Source organism: Melanotaenia boesemani, chromosome 22, assembly GCF_017639745.1.
Source record: "Melanotaenia boesemani isolate fMelBoe1 chromosome 22, fMelBoe1.pri, whole genome shotgun sequence".
NCBI lineage: Eukaryota > Metazoa > Chordata > Actinopteri > Atheriniformes > Melanotaeniidae > Melanotaenia > Melanotaenia boesemani.
In genome coordinates, this window is record NC_055703.1 from 10,833,752 (window position 1) to 10,854,843 (window position 21,092).

A 21,092-nucleotide genomic window follows, 5' to 3' on the forward strand; every position below is an offset into this window, starting at 1 on the left:
CACCTAGAAATTCTGTTCATAAAAGTTATGAAAAGAATCTGTGACGAAGGGCAGCCTTGGCAGAGTCCAACCCTCACTGAAAACAAATCTGAGGAGGTCTTCAAAGTATTCCCTCCACCGACCCACAACGTCTCGAGTCGAGCTCAGCAGCCCCCATCCCCACTGTACACAGTGTTGATGGAGCACTTCTTCCCCCTCCTGAGCCATGGGATGGTGGACCAGAATCTCTTCAAAGCTGTCCAGAAGTCATTCTCCGTAGTCTATCCAAACTCCACACATTGCCCAAGCTTTAGCCTCAGCGACTGCCGAAGCCGCATTCCGCTTAGCCTGCCGATACCCATCAGCTGCCTCCGGAGTCCCACAGACCAAAAAGGCCCAACAGGATTCCTTCTTCAGCTTGACAGCATCCCTCACTACTTGTGTCCACCAACCCGTTTGAGGATTTCCGCCGTGACAGGCACAGACGGTTGCCTCAACAATAGAGGCACAGAACACAGCCCACTCAGACTAAATGTCCCCCACCTCACCTGGGGCATGGTTTAAGCTCGGCTGGAGATAGGAGTTGAAACTTTTTTGACAGGGGACTCTGCCAGACATTCCCAGCAGACACTCACAACACATTTGGGTCCCCCACACTCTGAGCCAACTAACCACTAGGTGGTGATCAGTTGACAGCTCTACTCCTCTTTTCACCCAAGTGTCTAAGACATGTGGACACTTGGGTGACAGGACTACAAAGTTGATTCGCCAGATAACTAGCAGTTGACCAGCAAAGCTTCTGTTGTTGTGTTTTGTGGTCTTTTGAGGATGCTGTGCACACCTAGGTGTGTCGTTGCAAAGTTTCACTGCCCGCTAGAGGCCTGGCATGCGCACTACATCGTTTCTGGTACTCTATGTGTTTTCTTGCATGGACATAGTTTTCATTCTGCTATTGTGTAAATGCTTTTTTATTTTTCAAAAATGCAAAGGAAACATTTTTTCCTTGTTTTGTGGAAACATTGTTATGTAAACATGCCCCAAAACACATTCTTTGTACATCGCCAGTATTAATTTAATCAAAGCCATTTTGATACTCAATGAGTAGGATGAAAAGAAAATTAAATAAAATGGAAATGTGTTGCCATCCCTTATGTGTATGGAACAACTGAAAAACTCAGGAGGAAATACTAATGCTTTTCAAACCCAGCCACACCATCAGATAGAAACTGGTTTATCCTAAGGACCTGACTCCACATTGTCAAAAATGCCACCTGGTGTATGCAGTTCTGTGCAGTGAGGACTGTAATGAGCTTCACTTTGGGGAAACCTAACAGCCACTCAACAGATGGATGGCTTTAACACACTACAGCCAACTCAAGTAGGCCAGGACTTAACTCCTTTCCTGGATCTCAGTGATGAAAGATATACGTCAGAGAACAACAATGTTAAATTCTTGGACAGAGAAGACAAGTGGTTTGAGCGGGAAGTGAAAGAGGCCTTTTATGTGAAAGTACAGAAACGTTCAGCAGAGGATTGAGACATCACTTCTCCCCCACCTACAATAGCATCCTTTAGGCTAGCTCAAGGAAAGTGACAGCAAGTTTTCAGACGTAGCCCTAAGTGAAATGGACAATGGTCATTCTAACTCGACCTTAGGTGAGTCATGGCTTGCAATGATGGTCATATGCTCTTAAACATCAGTGGTTTTACAGGCTACATAGGTAGAATCTCCCACTATCTCCATCAGAATTAAGAATACTTTTTAATAAGAGCAAAATGTCTTCAAGAAGGGTTGAGTCATTTAGCTTGACTCAACCCTGGACACCATGACGTGTAAAAATGTGAACCTAAACAGATATATTTACATGAGGTCCATCTCATGTTCATCTCAAGCAGCTGTTTTTTTTTAAATGAATATATGAACAAATAATCAATGGTTTTGTTTTTGGAAGAACATTTTTGAGAAATAACTTGTGACCCACTGTCATTTTTGTCAAAAACATGTACGCTCTATGTACTTTGTTTGAGTTCAGTTCAGGAGTTGGTAACAAACCCCCAACAGATCCAATACAAGAAAAATCCATGCCCAAGTAAAGAAAACAAGAACAATGCGAAGGGTTGTGGGTGTACCCTTCTGCTGTATTATATCTGACACAGAGTGGGGAAGTAGAGAACAAAAGATGCAGTAGTTCCTCTGACAGCCCTTGACATCAGTATTTAAAGATCTGCAATACTGCTCTTTCCAAGCTGTATTTAAAGGAAGACAAGCAGTCATCCTTGGTTTATTTAAAACAGAGAAGCTGATCTTTTTTGAAGGAAGCATGCTTGGGAAACATAGTGGTGCTGTATCATAGTGCATACACTCATTAGACTTAAATGTTTGCTAAAACAAGTTAAATGCTTCAACGGCGTTAAGATGTTCAAATAGCCAGTTCTAATCCAAACAACAATGCTAATCACAGAGAGCAGAATGTGTTTACAGATATTGGATTTAAGAATCTTTAAAATATCAGGTTGGGGTTCAGTTTCCATCTCAGTTTAATGCAGAAGAAGCACAATTTTCTTAGTAGCTCAGGGTTTCTTTCACTGAGTAGTTGTTTAGTGAGTGCAGTCTTCCACACCAGTTAACACAAGACACTAATTGAAATAAACTTTTTTTACTCCCTTTTCCACAACTAAGTTTACATGTTGTGTGCCAGTATGATACCTCCTGTGATGAGAGGCTCATTAGACCATGAAATTGGGCAGTGTTACCTTGTCTTGTATAAGAATTTCCAGGGAGAAAAATTAGAAAATACAGAAAAGTGGGGGAAGAAGGAGAAGGAAGTACTGCTGAAACATGGTGCTGCTTACATGTGTTTTTGTATACCTGTCAAAATGTAATCTCTGGAAAAAAAATAGATAAATATGTCCTCTCTTTATATTTTATAACTCATAACATCCTTGTTTCTAGCTGTTTTGTACCTTTTTTGTCATTAGTAGTTATAAGTGCATCTAGTTGAATCAAATCAAAAGGAGGAAGCAAGAGGAAGTGTCAGCATTATTAAAATGTTGTAGTCCATTATTAATTTCAAATTTATTTTAGTCAAGAGTCAATAGAAAGCTTACCCAAATGAAAGACATTCAACACATTAGCAGATGTAGTTATGGGGGAAGAGCAGTTGTCTACCAATCAGAAGGTTGGTGGTCAGTCTCTGGCTTTCAAAGTCGATGTCTAAGTGTTCGTAGGGAAGATGCTGAACCCTGCTTTGCTTGAGATGCATTTACTGGTGTGTCAGTGTATGGATAATTGAGAAAAAGAGCTGCATTGCCTATAAGAATATATAGACTAAGAGACTAAGAGTTACGAAGATTGCATTGTGGACAGCAGAATTGTGACACGGTTCGGTACTTTCACCATGAGGGACATCTATGATTCTGTGGTTGTCCTGTGGATATCAAAGCCTAGCCATCCCACCTCTTGATGTGGCCTGCTGTGGGGAAAGGGGGAAATGACTAGAAGCCCAGACAATAGTGAATATCCTTGCCCCTCAGGAGATGCCAACAAACACCCATTACTGTGTGCTGCCAGGCATTTTCAAGCAGTCAGTGATGTGTTTTCTGTGCAGATTGGTGTGAATTGTGAAAGGGTTGAGGTGGAATGCGGTGGGACAAAGTGATCCACATCTGATGCACCTGTGAGCTGGAACAAAAAGTAGCAACAAAGGCAGAACAGGCCCATCTGAAGGGAGTTTTCATACCTCAAGTCGGTATTGTGTCATCAAAGTGTGAGTTGTGATGTAACAGGTACGTAATAGACCTATTAAGTAACAGGTCTAAATATTTCAATATCATGAAGTCATTGCACCTGTACTTCTTAAGACAAAGTGGGGAGATTGTATGAGGGATTTATCGTACACAATACTGTTCCTACTTCGCTGACTTAACATCATTCGTCCTCTGATTTTGTTTGATTTGTGAAAGGCCACACCGATGTGGTATAAAGCCAGCTTGTTTAGTTAATTTGTGAACTGGGACAGGCGGCTTAAAGACAGTCTCACTGGTGTGGCCATATGACAAAACTGATCTGTGAAAGGGTCTATAGATTATTTAGAGTCCATCTTGCTGCTTGACATTCCTTGTCAAGACCTAATGCTATCAATCTTACTGAGCATTTATTTAACACTGGGAACATCCACATTGGAAAAAAAAAAACAAAAAACAAAAAACGCCATCATCTTTTTCTGACCTATCATTGGATTAACTTAGGTGCCAGAATAACTGTTAAATTTTGTTTTCTGTGTTTTGTATCTCAGAGATGGAAAAAAAGTCCCATCTGATGCATAGTTAGACCATTATCTCTGTCTCTCATCCTCACTGCAGTTTGTCTGCAGTTAAATTCATCACAGATTTGTGTTTCACATATCACCAGGACTTATATTGCTGCAGTCAGATGTATGCTTTGCTGCCATGTGATACTGTTAGTTAAATGTACTCTGGTGAAGACTAAACTCTCTGATTCAAACAGACAACAGTTTATTTTTTTACCCTTATTTACAGTATATGGCAACTGAAAAGCAGTGCTATGGTGCTGAGCTAGAGTGTGGGTCAGAAATCTAATTATAGAACTGCTTACATTAATGGCCCTTTTTATTTTGGGAAAATAGCACTAAAATAATCCTGGATCAGTATACAATTAATGTATTCATAATTAACTTTGACAGCCCAAGTGCTGTCATGTCATGCACTGAGCATTTACATAAAGCCAAAATACAAACAATAAGCAAGGACAGCAGCAGCAAAGATTATTTGAAGATTAATTGCTTCTTAAATTAAAGGAAGACAGCCTGCCAAATGAAAGAAGTCCATTAAAATGCAAACAAGGAGACTTTCCAAAACAGCTTCTGTTGTCACATTATGGTGTGACAATAACAATAGGAAAAAAAAAAAGAAGACAAGATGATACAAATTAGACAAAAAGTTTTAGTTTGTGTCCTTGTTACTACATCTATTAAGTGAAATTGCTCTAACTTATATTTAGATATGATAAAACCTCTAAAGGCTTTGAAGACTTGAGTATGAATGCAGCTGTAGATATGCATAAAAAACCATGAGTTTGGGCTGAAGCAAATTATAAAGTTGTATAAAGTTATATGAAGAATACACACCACACTTGCAATGATTTTACCTTGCTCATGGGTCACCTTCAATCTTCTGCTTCATCATATGTTTTATGTTGTGTTTTTAAATACAGGCAGCTTTTCCACAGTAATCATGCAGTTGCAGCTGCAGTCATTGAACTACAGACTGCTTACGCTGAGCCAGGACCACAGACATTGCTTCAAATTTGGATGTTGTAGTAAAGACTCTATAAGTAGAGACTTCCTGCAATTTTCTTGGCAGAATCTGAAAAAGGTCTTGGGTGCTGATAGAGCCATAAACATGCACACACAAAACCATTTTTGTAATTTTATGTTTTGATATAATCTTAAAATGCTTATTCATTTAGACAATATTGATTTTAAATTACTTTTTCATTGTCTTCAAACCTGCACCAGGTGCCTGGTCTTTCTCCAAGTGCTCCAATTTTCTGAACAGAAAACTAACAGCAGCTTTAGGTTTAAAGTCCTGGGGAAAACAGACAAAACTTGAAGTCAAAGTGGTCTATTACTACTTCTGGAAACTGAAATCTGATGCACAAGATGATCAATAGAGACGAAGGAATGTAAAAGATGTAGAGCCTTTGCAACAACCTAAACGTTGAGAGGTTACTGAGGAGTGATGCTAAGTAAAGGGTGCATTAACTGACAAGGGAAGAAATCATAAATCAGTGTTTTTTGCACACTTTATGGAAAACACATTTGAATTCTTGGTGCTGATGGGAAAAAAATAAAAATATAAACAGGATTTTTCAGAGCTAAGCACTTGGCTTGGCATACTTACTAACATGAAAATGGTAAATCATCTTGATGAGGACAACCAAATAAACAGTGACTACATGTTCAGACATATTTTCAACCTGCACAAAAGATCTGTAAAGTTACCACCGATTCATGGTGGGGTCCCAATATTAGTTTCACCAGTTTAGTATCCAGGCAACCGTAAAAAGTCACTCAGAGAAACTCTCCAGTCTTCTGTGTCTGGGTTATGGAATTGAAGAGTGACCTGAAAATTGCATAAGTAGATTATTATGGTGTCACAGTGCAGCTGGCCTTTGGATTAAGCATCATGAAAACATAATACCTCTGGCCAAGAGAGATGCTGACAAAGAGGCATAAAAATAACAGGAAATAACAGAGTGCTAAAATAGAACGCTGAACGGTACAGTGCATTATACAATGTGGTAAAAGCGGTAGCAGTGATGTTAAGTATGTCTGACTTGATGTGTTAATTGTCCTGTGACAGGGTCCTTCAATCAGAAGATCTCAAAGAGAAAGCTTAGTCACTTCCTTCTCCAGAGCTGAGCTCATGCACGAACATAGCAACAGTATCCAAGGCTTGAATGAGCCCTTAGTCACAAACAGTCAGCCTTTTCAACTTGAACATGAAGTGAAATTTTCAGTACACTAACATGCCGATGTGGGGGTTCTACCTGACCAGAGCTTAGTAATAAACTTTCACCCTGACATATAGCACGTTTAGCTCCCATCTAGAGTAAAAATTTTAGTATTTTGGAAGTAGTTGTATGAGAGGGGTTAGAAGGAAAAAAAAAAAAAAAGTGGTGCTCCATGGAGTGTAAAATGTGAGGTTTTGGCATTGTGCAGAAAGGGATGATAGCGGGGGAGACGAGAAGGAGCACAGGGGTAATTTGACTCTGATCCGAGTGCATTGTCGTGAAACCCACCGAGGGAAGCCCATGCATCACACTGTAGCAATGTCCAGAGAGCTCTGTTAAGATTGATCACCTCACAGTCTGTTTTAATTTAAAGTCAATGGCATCTATAGATACCTGTCAAAAGGGCGCAACGTGTAATGTCTCCTTACTGACTAAGACCCTCAGTTCTCCAACTGAGGAGCCACCAAATGCCAAGCAGAGCTTTGGCAGCCCAGTCAGTCCAGGAACAAAGGAAGCAGGAGGAGCGTGGACATGGCAATCACTCATCTAAGTGTATTATTTCTAGGAGAAAGTGACAGAAAGTGTTCCATTCATTGGTGATTTGTGTGGAAGATGGATTACAAAAGGTTTGAATAGTTGACTGAGTAGAGAAGGCAAGCATAACTTGAGGGGAAATCAATGTTTGATGTCCAGAATGTGGATCATGTTACACTTACCTTATGTAATTCATAGTTATATGAATAATAGTTAATAGGAGCAAAATGTATCACGTTTTTCACAGCAGCTGTGAACATTTAGTTTGTTGCTGAATTCTTTTCCCTTCGACCTTGTGTGTATGTTTGGAGCTCTAAATCAGTTTGTTCTTCACTTTTCACATTAATCTAAACACTGGGGAAAATCCACAGAGATTATTACAAATGAAAAGTGATCCAAGTGTAAAATGCAAGCAAGTATGAAGCTTTCTTTGCATGAATTACACCAGATCTCACAGGGATGCAAGATCACACCCTAGAAATGATTCATATCCTTCAGCAATTACGTGATATTTTTGGCAAAAAAGCATAAAACATTACTTAAGTGCCAGCTTGCGTCCAATAATTTGCACAATCATAACCTTTATGTGTTAATTTTAGGATTTGTTTGAGTAAAAAGCAAAAACTAAATAAATAAACATAGCACCTAGTGAAAAAATGGCTTAATTAATGCTAAACCTGCATAATTACAATACAGAAAAAGAAATAACCATATGCTGCAAAAAATTTTTAAAATTCCTGCCACTGAATAGTACCATCCTCAAACTGTTCCCCTCTACTAATAAACAGGAGCTGATTTCGTCTCCAACTAGGGCTGAGTTATCATTAAAGCAGACCCTCAGGGTCCCCGCTGGCGAGACTGTACCCTGATTTGTTGTCTCGACCTCTACTCTTGCATTTATAATACAGGACCTTGCCCTGAAGGCCACGGCAAGGACCCATAGGGCTTCAGGAAGCAAGTAGCCTGCAGGGAAGTTATGAATATTTCACAACTCCTTGGGTTAAAGGTCACATACTTCAGGCACTACACGTCCACACAGACATACATTTGGGAGAGTTATTTTAAATGTATTTGGAATGTGGATTTCTCTTTGTATGAATACATGCATTTATATTTAAACATACATGTATATAAAGTGATGAATACTAGAGTGAAAACTGCATGTTGCTGTGTGCTAGGGCTGGGTGATATGAACCAAATCTTATATCTCGATATTTTTTACCTGAATCACGATATACAATATCTCTCTCTCTCTCTCTCTCTCTTTATATATACATATATATTATCATTTACAGCCTTCAGTGCTAAAAACACTTTTATTAAGAATCAAAGGCACATGTGCATTAAAGCAGCTGGCTGAAATTAAAGTACCTTTATAATAAATTAAATACTCCTAAAACAAAATAAATGAAAAATACTTTTCAATGACCATAACAAAAATACAGCTGTGCAAAATGCAAAAAAAAAGATCCTTTTAACTTAAAACAAACTATCTCGATATAAACAATGTTCCCTCCTTCTATATTGCTTCTGATAAAGTCTCGATATATTTGAAAATCTCGATAGATTGCCCAGCCCTACTGTGTGCCTTTTTTTACATGCTGTGCCCATTTAGTACCCATTTTGTTTTTTTTATACATAGTGTGCATTTTTCCAGCAAAGATCAATTATGCCATAAATTCCAGCTGTAAATGTCCAAATTACATTTACTACTTTAAGTTTTTCAGACATTTTTTGTTTACTACCTTACCAAGACCTGCCAGTGCAGCCAAAATTGAAAATCTTTAAATTTTTGTAGTTTTAAGGCAGTGTGGTTGTGGTAAAGTTCATAACTTTAAGATGAATGCTTAATTTTTAAACTAGAATTGCAAGACATAAATACAAATACTAAGCAGAATAAATGGGGAGATGGGTTCATCGAGTGTGAGATGGAATGGAATCCAGAACCATGTGAGTCTAAAGAGCCACTTTGTGCCACATAAGACTGTATATGAAAAATGGACGGAGCCTCCGTGACATCACCCGTAGGTTTCTGAATCTATAAAATTCCGAGCTTCCTGTAGCTTCCTGTAAGAGCTAACTGAGCCAACTTGGATCTAATGGTAGCTAACCGGCTAATGAAGGTAGGCGGGCTAAAGCTAAGGCGCACTGTTAGCCAGCTAAAAGCTGTGTTTGTGCTGCACGCTCCCTTCTTGATATTGGATACATGTCAATCAAAAGGATACGCCCCTAAATATGCCAAATTTCAAGATTAAACAACATCCAAATGGATGAGTTAGAAAAAAGTTCACCCCCCTCACAGTTGTCATGAAGGTAAACTTGACCTATTAATCCTAAAATGGATTTTTGTACCAGGCTTTAAACATGTTTATTTCTGCTGTGAAGTTGGCCTTTTTAACATGAGAGTCTATGGTAATTTGCTCTGTTTTGGAGCCAGTCCCTAGTGGATGAGGGGTGAACTGCAATTTTTGCACTTCCGCATAGGCTTAACATTTCACTACAGGAGGTTGCCGCTTGCATCAGATGCAGTTCTGGGGTCAGTGGGTGCACTGGATGCAGATCACGGAGACTCATAAAAATAGGATCCTCGCATTGTCATACTGCTTTTCTTATAGTAGCTCAGTTATGAACAAGTCTTTTTAGTTATCAATTTTCTTCTCTAAATCCAATGTTTCTGATGCTGTATTACATACTATAGTTTTACAAAGCACAATGTACAATATCACTAATAACCTACCAGCACATCCTTGGGCATTAGGTTCAGTTTTAGGTAGGCATTAATGATAAAAAAAAAATAAAAAAAAAACATAGTTGTTTTTGTACTATGTATGCGGTAGGCTAACTTATTAGCAATAAAAAGTTAACATGGGTAACTCACATAGACAGCAATCCACATATCAACTTTCTCTTCACAACTTTATTATCTCTGGTTAATGATGGCCAAGCTCTTTCTTAATTACCATCTCTAATCCTTGATTGTTTTTGTCTCATTCATGGCTTTTCATGGTGATTCATTGGGAGGGGGTGGGTTTACTGCCATTAAATTGAGGAAGAGCTAATTTGTTTCGAGAACTTGTAAAATATCTCACTTTCAGCACTTTACTGGTTCTCTGTGTCCTATTGTGAATTTAATTTTGGCTTATGACTCCAAAAAGGAGTTAACAAAGAGAGGAAGAAATCAATTGTTTGCAACATATGCAGGGGCCATTATGAGGTATCCTTGAGCAAACAAAAAATCATGACACCCACTGCGAGGGAGGAGCATGTGTCTGGTTTGTTCATTTCACGCACAGTAAACTGTGCCTGATTGTGCCTTGTCACCCTGTTGCTCTAAATCTCTGTCTGCAAACACAGATCTGTGCATACGCAGGCATATTTTGCATGGACATGGGGCTATCTGCCATGCAGAATCACATTTTTGGATACACTCCATTTCACACTGTAAGTGAGATAAGTGCCTTTGCCCTGATCATCCATCCAGAAAACGCAGAGGGAGTAAATCAGTGTCCAGACACAGAGCATAAAGGTTCGCAGGGAAGGTCTGCTGTTATATGGTACAAGTCAGAGTATAAAAAGTCCAAGCAAAAGTGATTACCAGATAGCAAAGCAGATGTTTAAATGTGTACTTCAAGCAATATGGCTACTAAATTGTATGTGGTTTGGAAGTGGCCATATTTAATATTAATACTGTGGCTTTTACTCCACATTTAAACTAAACTGAACAAATGTCCAGCCAAAGTAATTGGATATAATCCAACTCTATTAGAGTAATCTAAATTGGATAGGTGTTTTATTTGTCTCAATAAAGTCCGGCCATTTCAATTGGTCTACTCTAATAAAATACCCTTAACTATATTGTGTCAGTGATGCTGGGCTCACCACCAGTCGACAGGGCCAACCAATCTATCAGGAAAGCTCCCAGTATGCCTGCAAGGCAAATTTCTGCTTCATCAGTTACAGTGATCACTACGAAAGTGACTCACAGTAGCTCCTGAATGCTAGTAAAATCACTGTGGAGCTGAAGTTGAACCAGATTATTAAGACCTTGACATGAACTGAATGTAACCAACTCTAGTGATGCAAAGAAATTACAGCTTTGCTTGCACTGCTGACAGAAAATTGCACATTATTCTTTACGCTGCAGTGGGCAGTCGCATGCCATGACACCCAAACGCGCAAAGCGTATCCATAAAATGACATCTCAAACATACGCCTAACACTGCTAGACATTCAAAGCTGCCACCTCACCACGAACACTTCCAGCAGACAAATTTGAAAAGCCAACTTAGTTTGCAGACCACGAAGGCTCTTTAAGCCTCATGCATTACATTTCATTGCCACGCACAGAACTAAATACGTGCCTATTTGCATGTACATTACACGTTAAGCTTGAGAGCGCTCAAATCAAACTGTTTCCTGCTCTGTACTTAACGGCCCACTCCATGACACGGCCATGACAGAGCTTCTCTAATAGGCGGTGCTTAGTGAAAGTAGGCATCCCTGAAATGTGAAAATCAATCATGGATGACAGCTCATTTGGGCTATCTACCAGGCAAAGGCAGAGAAAAGGAAGAAAAACGGTAGAAATTCCAATTACACAGTCGATGCCCATTTGCTTCATGGATATGTGTAACCTCTGGCGAACGCTCTTACTGCTTCTATCTACTTGTATAATGAGCATCCTGTGGGTGTAACTTATTCAGTGGTGTTAGTATCAGATGCATAAAGTGAAAGCTACATGGTAAAGTCGGTCCAGGTACTTTTATAAGGAAACCTTCAAACATTATAGTCAGGTGCTGTTTTGCTACCACAGAGTGGCAGGTAAATTATCCCATATAGTTAGATAAACTTGGCTATCTTTAGCTCATTAGACTAAATAAAGAGCAGCATGCTATACTGTCCAACAGCTGTCAAGAGCAATATGGTGTATAAAGTTCATTTTGGCACACAGTGCTTGAGACAAAAGTTCATCTTCAAATGCCACCAACAAATCAGAAGATGAGATCACTGTGCCCCAGACACGCAGCAGCTAACATGACCTATTTAACCTTCTCGCAAGCCATGCAAACCTCACAATCTGTTCACTGGCCTTCCTGTCATCTGCAGATAAAGTGCCACAGTGGCCGGCAGTAGAGTCAAACTGCTCAAAACTAATACAATCTAATAAAACACAAGAGTCATTTTCCCTCTTTTTTTGCCCGCCTTTGGTATATCCTGACGGAATCGCCATAATTCATATGAGCTGTGGTGGCGATTCTCAGTATGTGATGAGCGAAAGGCACCTTGGGGAATTTTATGATCCATGACGAAGCGTCCAGGATCATTTTGGATGTATGCATGTGTCACTGCATATTAATAATGGCCTCTGTCTCATGAAAGCGCCAGCACACCTTCAAAGGAGATAATTTAATCTTCTCCCTGCTGAGCCTCCTCTACGCTCCACGCCTGCTAATACTTTCCCTCAGAATCTCAGTCAAAAGAGCCATCTCTTACATTGTGCACCTTGGCTTTAGGAAGATAAAAAGAAGAAACAGGAAATGATAGAAGAAGTAAAGCCATCTAGGAGAAGGAAATAAGCCCCAGATTCTGAACACCGCTGAGACAGATAAACACAGAGGTGAAGGAAAAACTCTTTTCTTCTCTTTACATATGTAAATTGAGTGGTCATACAATGTTACCCAGGAGGTTGCTGGGGGGATTTTTTTTTTTTTTTTTTTTTTTTTTAGCTTGTTGACTTATCTATGAGCTGCTGAGAATCTGCCTCTTAAAAGTTTCTCATTAAAAATTCCCATCCTGCAGTCCTGTTTTCTCCTCTGTCCCCCCTCATGTACCGTGAGCCCACAAACAAGCAAAAGAACAAGGCAGGCTGCTCTTGAGTCAGTTCCATATGCCCTTTATCTCAAAGAAAGATTTTATTCTCTTTAAAGAGCTCACACCCTGCGGCGAAGCCAACAAATGAGGAAAGCATTGTTGGATCCTGGACTTGTTTATATGGGACAGCATGGGGAGTGCAGTCGAAGCTGCAGCTGAGTGGCTGCACAGCACCCTGTCAAGTTCAACTCAGCCACAATCCTTCACCCTTCGCTTTTGATAAATACAAGGTCTAGTAACTGCACGGAGGATAATGGTTCACAGTGAGATGCAAAATGTTTGGGCACTAAAATTTCTGTTGCTGCAAGTAGCTGATTAATGAATTAATTCATTAATTTTATGAACAGTTTTTTTAGCAGGATATAAAAACATCCACTGACTAAATTTAGCTGCAAACACTTAAAAATTCAGCTGCAAATGATGATTGTGAACGCAGCTCTATGCAACACATTGGGCAGATTTACAGACACCTGGCAAAATAAAATCTCAAACAGCAGGAAAATGATTTCACCTCCATGTTGTGGGTCAGTTTTTTACTGTTTTCAGTTGAATTAAGCAGAACAACGACACTGGTGTTGGATTTTGGACCATAACAGCTTTTACGTAAGTCTGCTCAGTAACCGAAGTAAGCAGTAAGCTCAGGTTCTAGTGTGTCACCAGGTTTTTGGTGCTGGAGTTAGATGAAACAGGAAGAGCTGGTTTCAGTATGGCTCTTGCTAAGAACTGGCACTGGTACTGGTTTGGTGGAAGAATTCCCAGAAGGACTACTGGACATGGTGGGGTGGTGGTGCTATACAAATAAAGCTTGTAGCCTTTCACTTCAATAAGGATTGAAGTTAAAGGGCACAATTTGGCTCTGCCCATGTTTTTTTATTTAAATTTTACAAGCAAACAGGGAATTTGATTGACCTTTTATTAACCCTACAAGGTTTACTTGCTCCTCGCACTCCATCTTGACCTCCGCCCTTGTTGTTTTGCATTATTTTTCCTCTTATGATGACATCAGGAAGTGTCAATGGCTGGAGGGCCTCAGCAAAAAAATAAAAAAATAAAATCTAAGACCTTGGAAAAATTTGGTCAAAATTTTAAAATAAGCCCATTTTGTTGAAGTTGTTTCATTTTACACTAACAAAAGTCCTGACATGCCCACATTTGTGCTGCAACACCCTTAAATGTCCTTGTGCTTTACTGTCATGTTAGAAGCAGACAGACATTTAACCCCTGTTCAGAGGGAGTTGTCTCTAATGAAACCTGCAATAAAGATCTTCCATTATGTAAACACATCCACTAACATTGTCCCTGTGCAGCAGTAAAATATTCACTGCATGTGAACAGCAGCCTTGCATTACAGCCCATGATAACAAGCGGCTTTTAACAATTACAGTAATGTCAGCTGATGGTGCAAATGCATTAAGACTCATAAACCTGAGAAAAGAACCATTAATAGTCCATCTACAAATTATTCATCCACAGAAGCTAAAAAGCTAAATCAACATCAAATCAATGCAAATCTGACCTAAGTCTATTAAAATGCCATAAAGGACATTTTCTGTAATAACACTCACGCTTGATCTCTCTATCTTGATTTGTGCTGCTTTGAAAAGCCTTGTAGTACAACATGTGAAACCTTTGCCTTTAGTGCACTGAATAAAAGCAGTTACACATGATATTTTTACCTTTTCCAGATGAAAATTAAGTCCATTATCTGGTTCTCTCCTTTGCCTTTTTATTGCAACACATATCAGCTGACAACAAAAACACAAAGACTATACAGATTGTCTTATATGTTAAGAATTTCTGGCTAAGGCATCTGCAGCTCTGCAGAAGCCTGAATTACAAGGCCAAAAAACTAGCTGACAAAATATGAAGAAAGCTTGGCAAATATTAGACAAAGACATACACCCTCTCACAAAGCTGTGCTAACATCATGAACGGGGCGTTAATCTATACATATTCAATGAACCCTTAAAAAAGGACTATACCTCCGTAAATCTGGTTTAGTCTTACCCTCGTTTGGCGGGAACTGCCTAATGGAGTGTCTTATCTCATGCACTTTATCAACCCTTGGTGTCACTACAGTGCAGGACCGGATCGGGCAAAGCAGACTGTTCCAGGAGTTCAGTGATGGATCTTTTTTGACATGCCAACTTTTTATATATCTTTAGGGCCAACTGCAGAGGTGACTATGAGCCAGAGCTGCATTCAAGGACGCTGTGTATTAGAAACATACAGCTACAAGATGAAAACTAACAATCTACGAGGAGCAGCCAAACTATTCAGTTGTAATGGGAAAGTTGAGGGTCCACTGGAGGGTTAACAGAGTCACAGGGAAAGCCATGCATGTCCACACAAACTAAAGGTGCATTTGGAGAAGAAGCTGAAAGGATTAAAAGATAGTTGCTTAAGATGCATGTGTAATGTTTGTTAATTAAATACATGTTTCGTGTTGCTCTTGTTAATTAGCCACATGGAACTACAGCATACTATCTGACCACAGCAGCAGCCATATGTACACTGAAATTGTGATCTTGTGGCAGCTATGCATTAAAGGATTATGTACTTTAGGGATTACAGTATATATATATATATGTATATATATATATATATATTTTTTTTTTATTTATTTATTTTTTTTTTTCATGAATGGCTTTGACAATATCTGATTTTCAACATGTGACCTACACTGTACATGGTCAAAACTATTTGCTATAATGACATGATTGATACTGATAAATGGTCTAAAAAAAATGAAAAGACAGAACAAATAAGCAAATAAACAGGAATATGCAAGTTATTTTAAACTGGTGATGTTCTAGGGTGCTTATAGATATATTTTTATAGCCTCCACACAACACGCTGTCATAGGTTGGTGTCTGTGCACTGTCTGTCTGAAGGTCAAAGCTCAAAAGTGTCCAGAACAGAGCAGAAAAATCAGAAACAAGCAAAAAGAAAAGGCTGTCTCCACACACACATACACCACCTCACAAATGTTGGGAGCATAAGACATGACTTGGTATAAGCCTATATGCTGTTTGCGGATTATTTTGCTTTGTATGCCTTTTCTACGCACGTAAAGGCAACCAGATAAACTGAAACCAGAATAAATAAAAACCCTACAAGGCCCAACAAAAGACTATCTAAAACATGTTTAAAAAATAATAATAATTATGTTAAAACTAATGTTGCAAATCCACAAACTAAGACATAAGTGAGCAGAAGATCAACAAATAGGATCCATACAAATTTCAAATAAGTAACTTAAACAAAAGCAAATTCCATACTTGCAAAAATTAACAAGTAATAAGTAAGTAAACATGCATGTGAAAATATAACTACAATTTGTTCAGCACAAAGCTTTTTAGTCGTGAAAGATATTTTCCAAGTTGCAAAGTCCAAAGCCAACAACAAAACATGTCCCCACAGTTTTCTCCCACAAAACACACAGCTTCAGAAGTCTCATTCCACTCGCTACCATGGAAGATATTCTCCAGTGTTGGTTAGCAAAAAATATTAAAATAATAAAAATAATAAAAAATAAGAGGCCGCTTCACACCTTAACATTTCTAACTCATCGGCTGACCAACTACAACTGATTAAGCCTTTCAGCAAAGTCTTGATGTGGCGTATCTGAGCACAATGTGCTGTAACTAAACAGCCTAAGAAAAACAACTAAAGAATCCTAAAGCAACATTATAAACATGTAAAGGAGCATAAAAGCTCTTTTAATGTCAGGGATTTTGCCAGTTTGATTTAACACCCCTTTTCAGATTTTATATTACTTTGTCTTCACTATTTGTTGACATGTCTCTCAACATACTAGTTGGCAAAGTATTACCAACAGATTCACAAGTTAGGACTTAGTGTTATGATCCCTGGAGTTTCAGCATGTTTCCTGCCAGATTTTGGAAGGTTTTAGGCTTCACGGTGGGACAGCCCATCGTCAGTTGTGTAACTTTCACCATTTGTCACAAGACACCCTTCATCCTCAACATGATCCACATTTGACTTTTCATGACTTGTCCCATATTTAATTTACTTGCTGTATTAGACTAAATTAAATATGTTTCAGTGAATTTCAAGATTTTTTTATCTACATGGTCCATTAAATCTAAATCTAATTTACCAGTTTTTAAAACCTAGCTCAGCTTCCTTAAAAGGAGTTTTTGGTTAAGTCGTTTTGTTTTGCTGGATGCTATCACACAATTTACAGCTGTTCTCCTCTTGGCGCTTTAATGGTGTTATCATCATGGCTTACTCCCAGCATTGCTACAGCAAATAACCTCATTACATGTAGAACAAGCTATCTAATGATAAAATAAATGAGTCGGAGGCCTTCTCCCTCTTATTTCCACTGCATGAGCATGTGCATTTGACAGAGCAAGAACAGGGCAGTAAAACATGCAAAAGCAAAAGGAAAAAGGAAAAGTGATTCTTTCCATGTCCAGTGAAGGAACTGCCCGTTTCAGACAGTGCTCTGGTTTCCTTCTTAGTAAACTGTGTTCATGGCATGGACAAAATCTCCCGCTGTCTTTAAGGTTACTTTCTGTCACCACACTCTCACCTCCCCCCAAGAGTACGGAGGAGGTGAGAGGGAGAAAGCCTAAGCCTGTCATCACAGTTTAGATCAGTGTCCTCCCTGCAGCCACTGCTGCCTTTTACACCCTTTGCCCTCCATCCAAACCCCTAGAGGAGTATTATGCAACTTCAGAAACAAGGTCACAAAAATATCCAGAGATAAATGAAGAAAAATAAACAGGAAGAGAAAGGTAATGAACCAAAGAAAGATCTCTCTCTTTCTGCCAGGGCCCATGTGATTCAACAAGAGGTCAGACCAGCTGAGTGAGAGAGGCCATTAGAATCCAAAGCATATAATTGTCCATATACGCACATTTACACATGGAGACGTGCACAAAAATGACATTCACACATACTCATGTCAGACCCTGGCAGCTGGAGACACCATGATAGTTTCAACAGGTCACGAGTCATCATGTTTGTTCATGAGTGTTTTTTCAGGCTGCATGCAGAGAGGTGGATCACGGTTTAGGTCTAATTTTTGCCCGCTTTAAAGATCAAATCTCCCGAACAAGGCATCCTCTTGGGTAATAAACCTTATTCTGACCCCTTCTTTGTCATGCATAATTAATGAAACCTCCAGTTAAAAAGATAACCTTGCCTATGGTGTGCAAAGAAACGTCACACATTCTGCAATACACAGGGGATTAACATTAAAATTACTGGAAAGAATAGTAAAAAAACTGGTTACTTAAAGAAGAAAGCAATAATGTAATGACTTATGTTTGGCACACGTTTTAGAAAATGCTTGACCTTTAATGTAGTTACATACTTTAAATCTCTTCTATTGCATCAGCATAACTACAGTGATCAAATCAATGCTTTAAGCAAAAGGCAGTTAATTTGCATAGTGTCAGGTACTTTTTTGAGGTTATTTAAACTAGATGCTTTGAAAATTTTCTCTTAAAAATGGTTCCCTCCATGGTTCTCTCTCTCTTCAAACTCTAATGTGGTTATATTGTATAAATTCTGAATCTAACCAGAACTCTGGAGGCAAATAAAGGCAAAATAAGCACAAATATAGTTTTGCTTCTTTATCATGTAACCCCACAGCTTGTAAAGAATCAGATGATAGATATTGGTTGAGAATTGTCACAGAGCATTATGTTGAGAAAATTCAGGGCAGGATCTATTTTTTATTCTGCTAAGAAGTTTCTTTTAATTTTTTTAGCTACCATGCTAGCCAGCTAATGCTAGCTTCTTGTTGGTAGTCTAGCAGCTTTTTTTTTTTTTTTATGTTTTTATTTCATTCAGTCGTACTTAAAGGGTTCTTAATTTCAGAGCATAAAAAATAATCCAATAATTTTATTTATTTGTTTTTTTTTTTAATTAATCAGTTTATTTTGTGACTGGGAGTTTATGAGATTAGCAGGATTATCAACTGGACATAGAAAGTACAAAATTCTTTGACATTTGATTATAGTAGACACTAAATTAATAAACTGATAAATAAATAAAAAAATGAAGATTATTTCAGCAATATGAAAATAATTTAGGATACAGCCTGAAAATATTGAAGTTGTATGAACTGCAATTTCATATCAATCTGCAATCAATGAATCTACATTCACAAACACAGCAGCTAATCTCTACAAGATGATACTTCCCCAGTCTTGTAAATCAACAAAGTCTAGAAAGACTCAACTTATATTTGGTTTACATAGACTTTATCTCCACCCATCTGGGATGATTTAACTCTCCTGATACTTTTGTCCCATATATAACAGAATTTGCATTGCACATCTATGATAGAAAAATAAACAATTATGCTCTTACAGAGCTGTAGTAATCATGGTGTGAATTCTCAGTTGTATGTTGCTGTATGCATGTGTAGGGCCATGTCATCACATGTTAATGGGCTCTCCTCTGATGCTACAGCGGAGCAGAGAGACGGAGGCTGTGATGAAGAGAACAGGGAACCATTTGATGTTTGCCAGTTGAAAGAATAAGCCTTCCTTTGGGTTGTGCTTTCCACACAAGCTTGCTGGGATTGAAAGAGTGCTTGCCTAGGGCTAAAGGGTTTTTTTGGTGGGCGTCACACATCCAATTACCTCGGTAGCATCACAAAAACCTATGGGGAATGCGCACGAACACAAATATATTCAGAATCACACAAGCTTACCCATGCATACATCAACATGTAGACACCCACAACAGGAGGCTCTCACCACGGAGGGCTAAAGCCAAATTTTTCTATTCTGCCTCTGCTGCATGAGTTGGCACAGAATTCATGAATATTATCAACATGTTTTGATATGTGGCTTATGATATAAATATGGATAGCAATATGGAAACACCACCCAGGTTCCACCTCTTTGGAAAGCATTGCTAATGCATTCAGAGATGCTATTACTGCATTTGCATGGGTTTGTCTGATGAGCAGGAGGATGTGCAGATCCACTGATACGCTGAGGTTTACTAGTGAATTTCAAAGCTGTTTTGAAGTTTTCCATTTTGTGGCAAAAGCTGTAATTTCAAGCTATTTAATATTCTCACAGAGAAACTTTAATAATAATATGGCCGGGTTATATGACCCAGGAAAAGTCAACTCATTCAAAGCTTGAAATGGTGGAATTAATACATTTAAGCCATTTTTTTTTTCACTTCTACTTACAGTGGGTAATAGTTTAAATATTTCCTCTTTTCTTAAAACAGTGAGTCCAAGGTCCACTGGGAAATCATCTTCTTCAGACTACTAGCATTTTGATTTTGCTATACACTTTTAATTATACTTATTTGTTATTTATTTTACCAATGCAATGAAATGGTCAAAAGTATCCTTTCTCATTTAATAAAATGGACAAATTTCCAATATATTACTAAATGAAATTACCCTCACACTGGTGCTCATGAATTAAACCAGTGCTTAGAAGTCTTGGGCCACAATAAAGTTCCTGTGTGTTTTATAAGGCAAACCGGAAAGAAGTGCAATGACTTATTGATATGTCTTCAGGAATAGCTCCCTAGGTTTCTTGTAGAACATTTCAATGCCATTTTTTATGTTTTCTGTCTTTTGTTTAGTTCAGTCAAGATTATCCTACACTGCTTCATTGATTCTGAGGTTGGGAATCTGGGAAGGATTCATCCCTCCATAGAACCTGCTGCCAGTCATTTTCAGTCTAGTTCTTGTGTCACTTTGCATACCTCAGCCTTTTCTCCTTGTATCCAACACAGGGTTGCAGGGAGCTGAAGCCTATCCCAGCTCCTCCTAGGTGAGAGGCAGGGTGCACCCTGGACAGGCCACCAGTCCATCGCAAAGCCAATACGGAGGGACAAACAACCACTCACACTCACTCCAGGGGAGAATTTAGAAACACAAATGAACCCAACATGAATGTTTTTGGACTGTGCAATGCTGAAGTATCCAGAGATACCACATGCAGAGGGAGAAAGGCCCCAGTCCTCCTGCTTTGAAGCAACGGTGCTAATCGCTGTGCAGCCCTAGCCACTATCCCATGGAGACTATTTCTGATTAGTTTTAAGCAAACAGTAGATTAACCAGCATGGGTTCTTTGTAAGGTTTTTTTTTCTAATTTTTAAGGACATTGCTGTTTATCTGCTGGTAGCTTTCATAAGCCTGACTTTTATCCTCAAATTC

The 21,092-nt window shown here is 38.8% G+C and overlaps 1 protein-coding gene across 2 annotated transcripts in view; it reads right to left on the reverse strand.

The window, feature by feature from the left end:
* The window catches only part of LOC121633726 (MAM domain-containing glycosylphosphatidylinositol anchor protein 2-like), a 226,127-nt gene that overhangs the window by 192,166 nt on the left and 12,869 nt on the right, over positions 1–21,092 (reverse strand). The gene's annotated exons all lie outside the window — the stretch shown is intronic.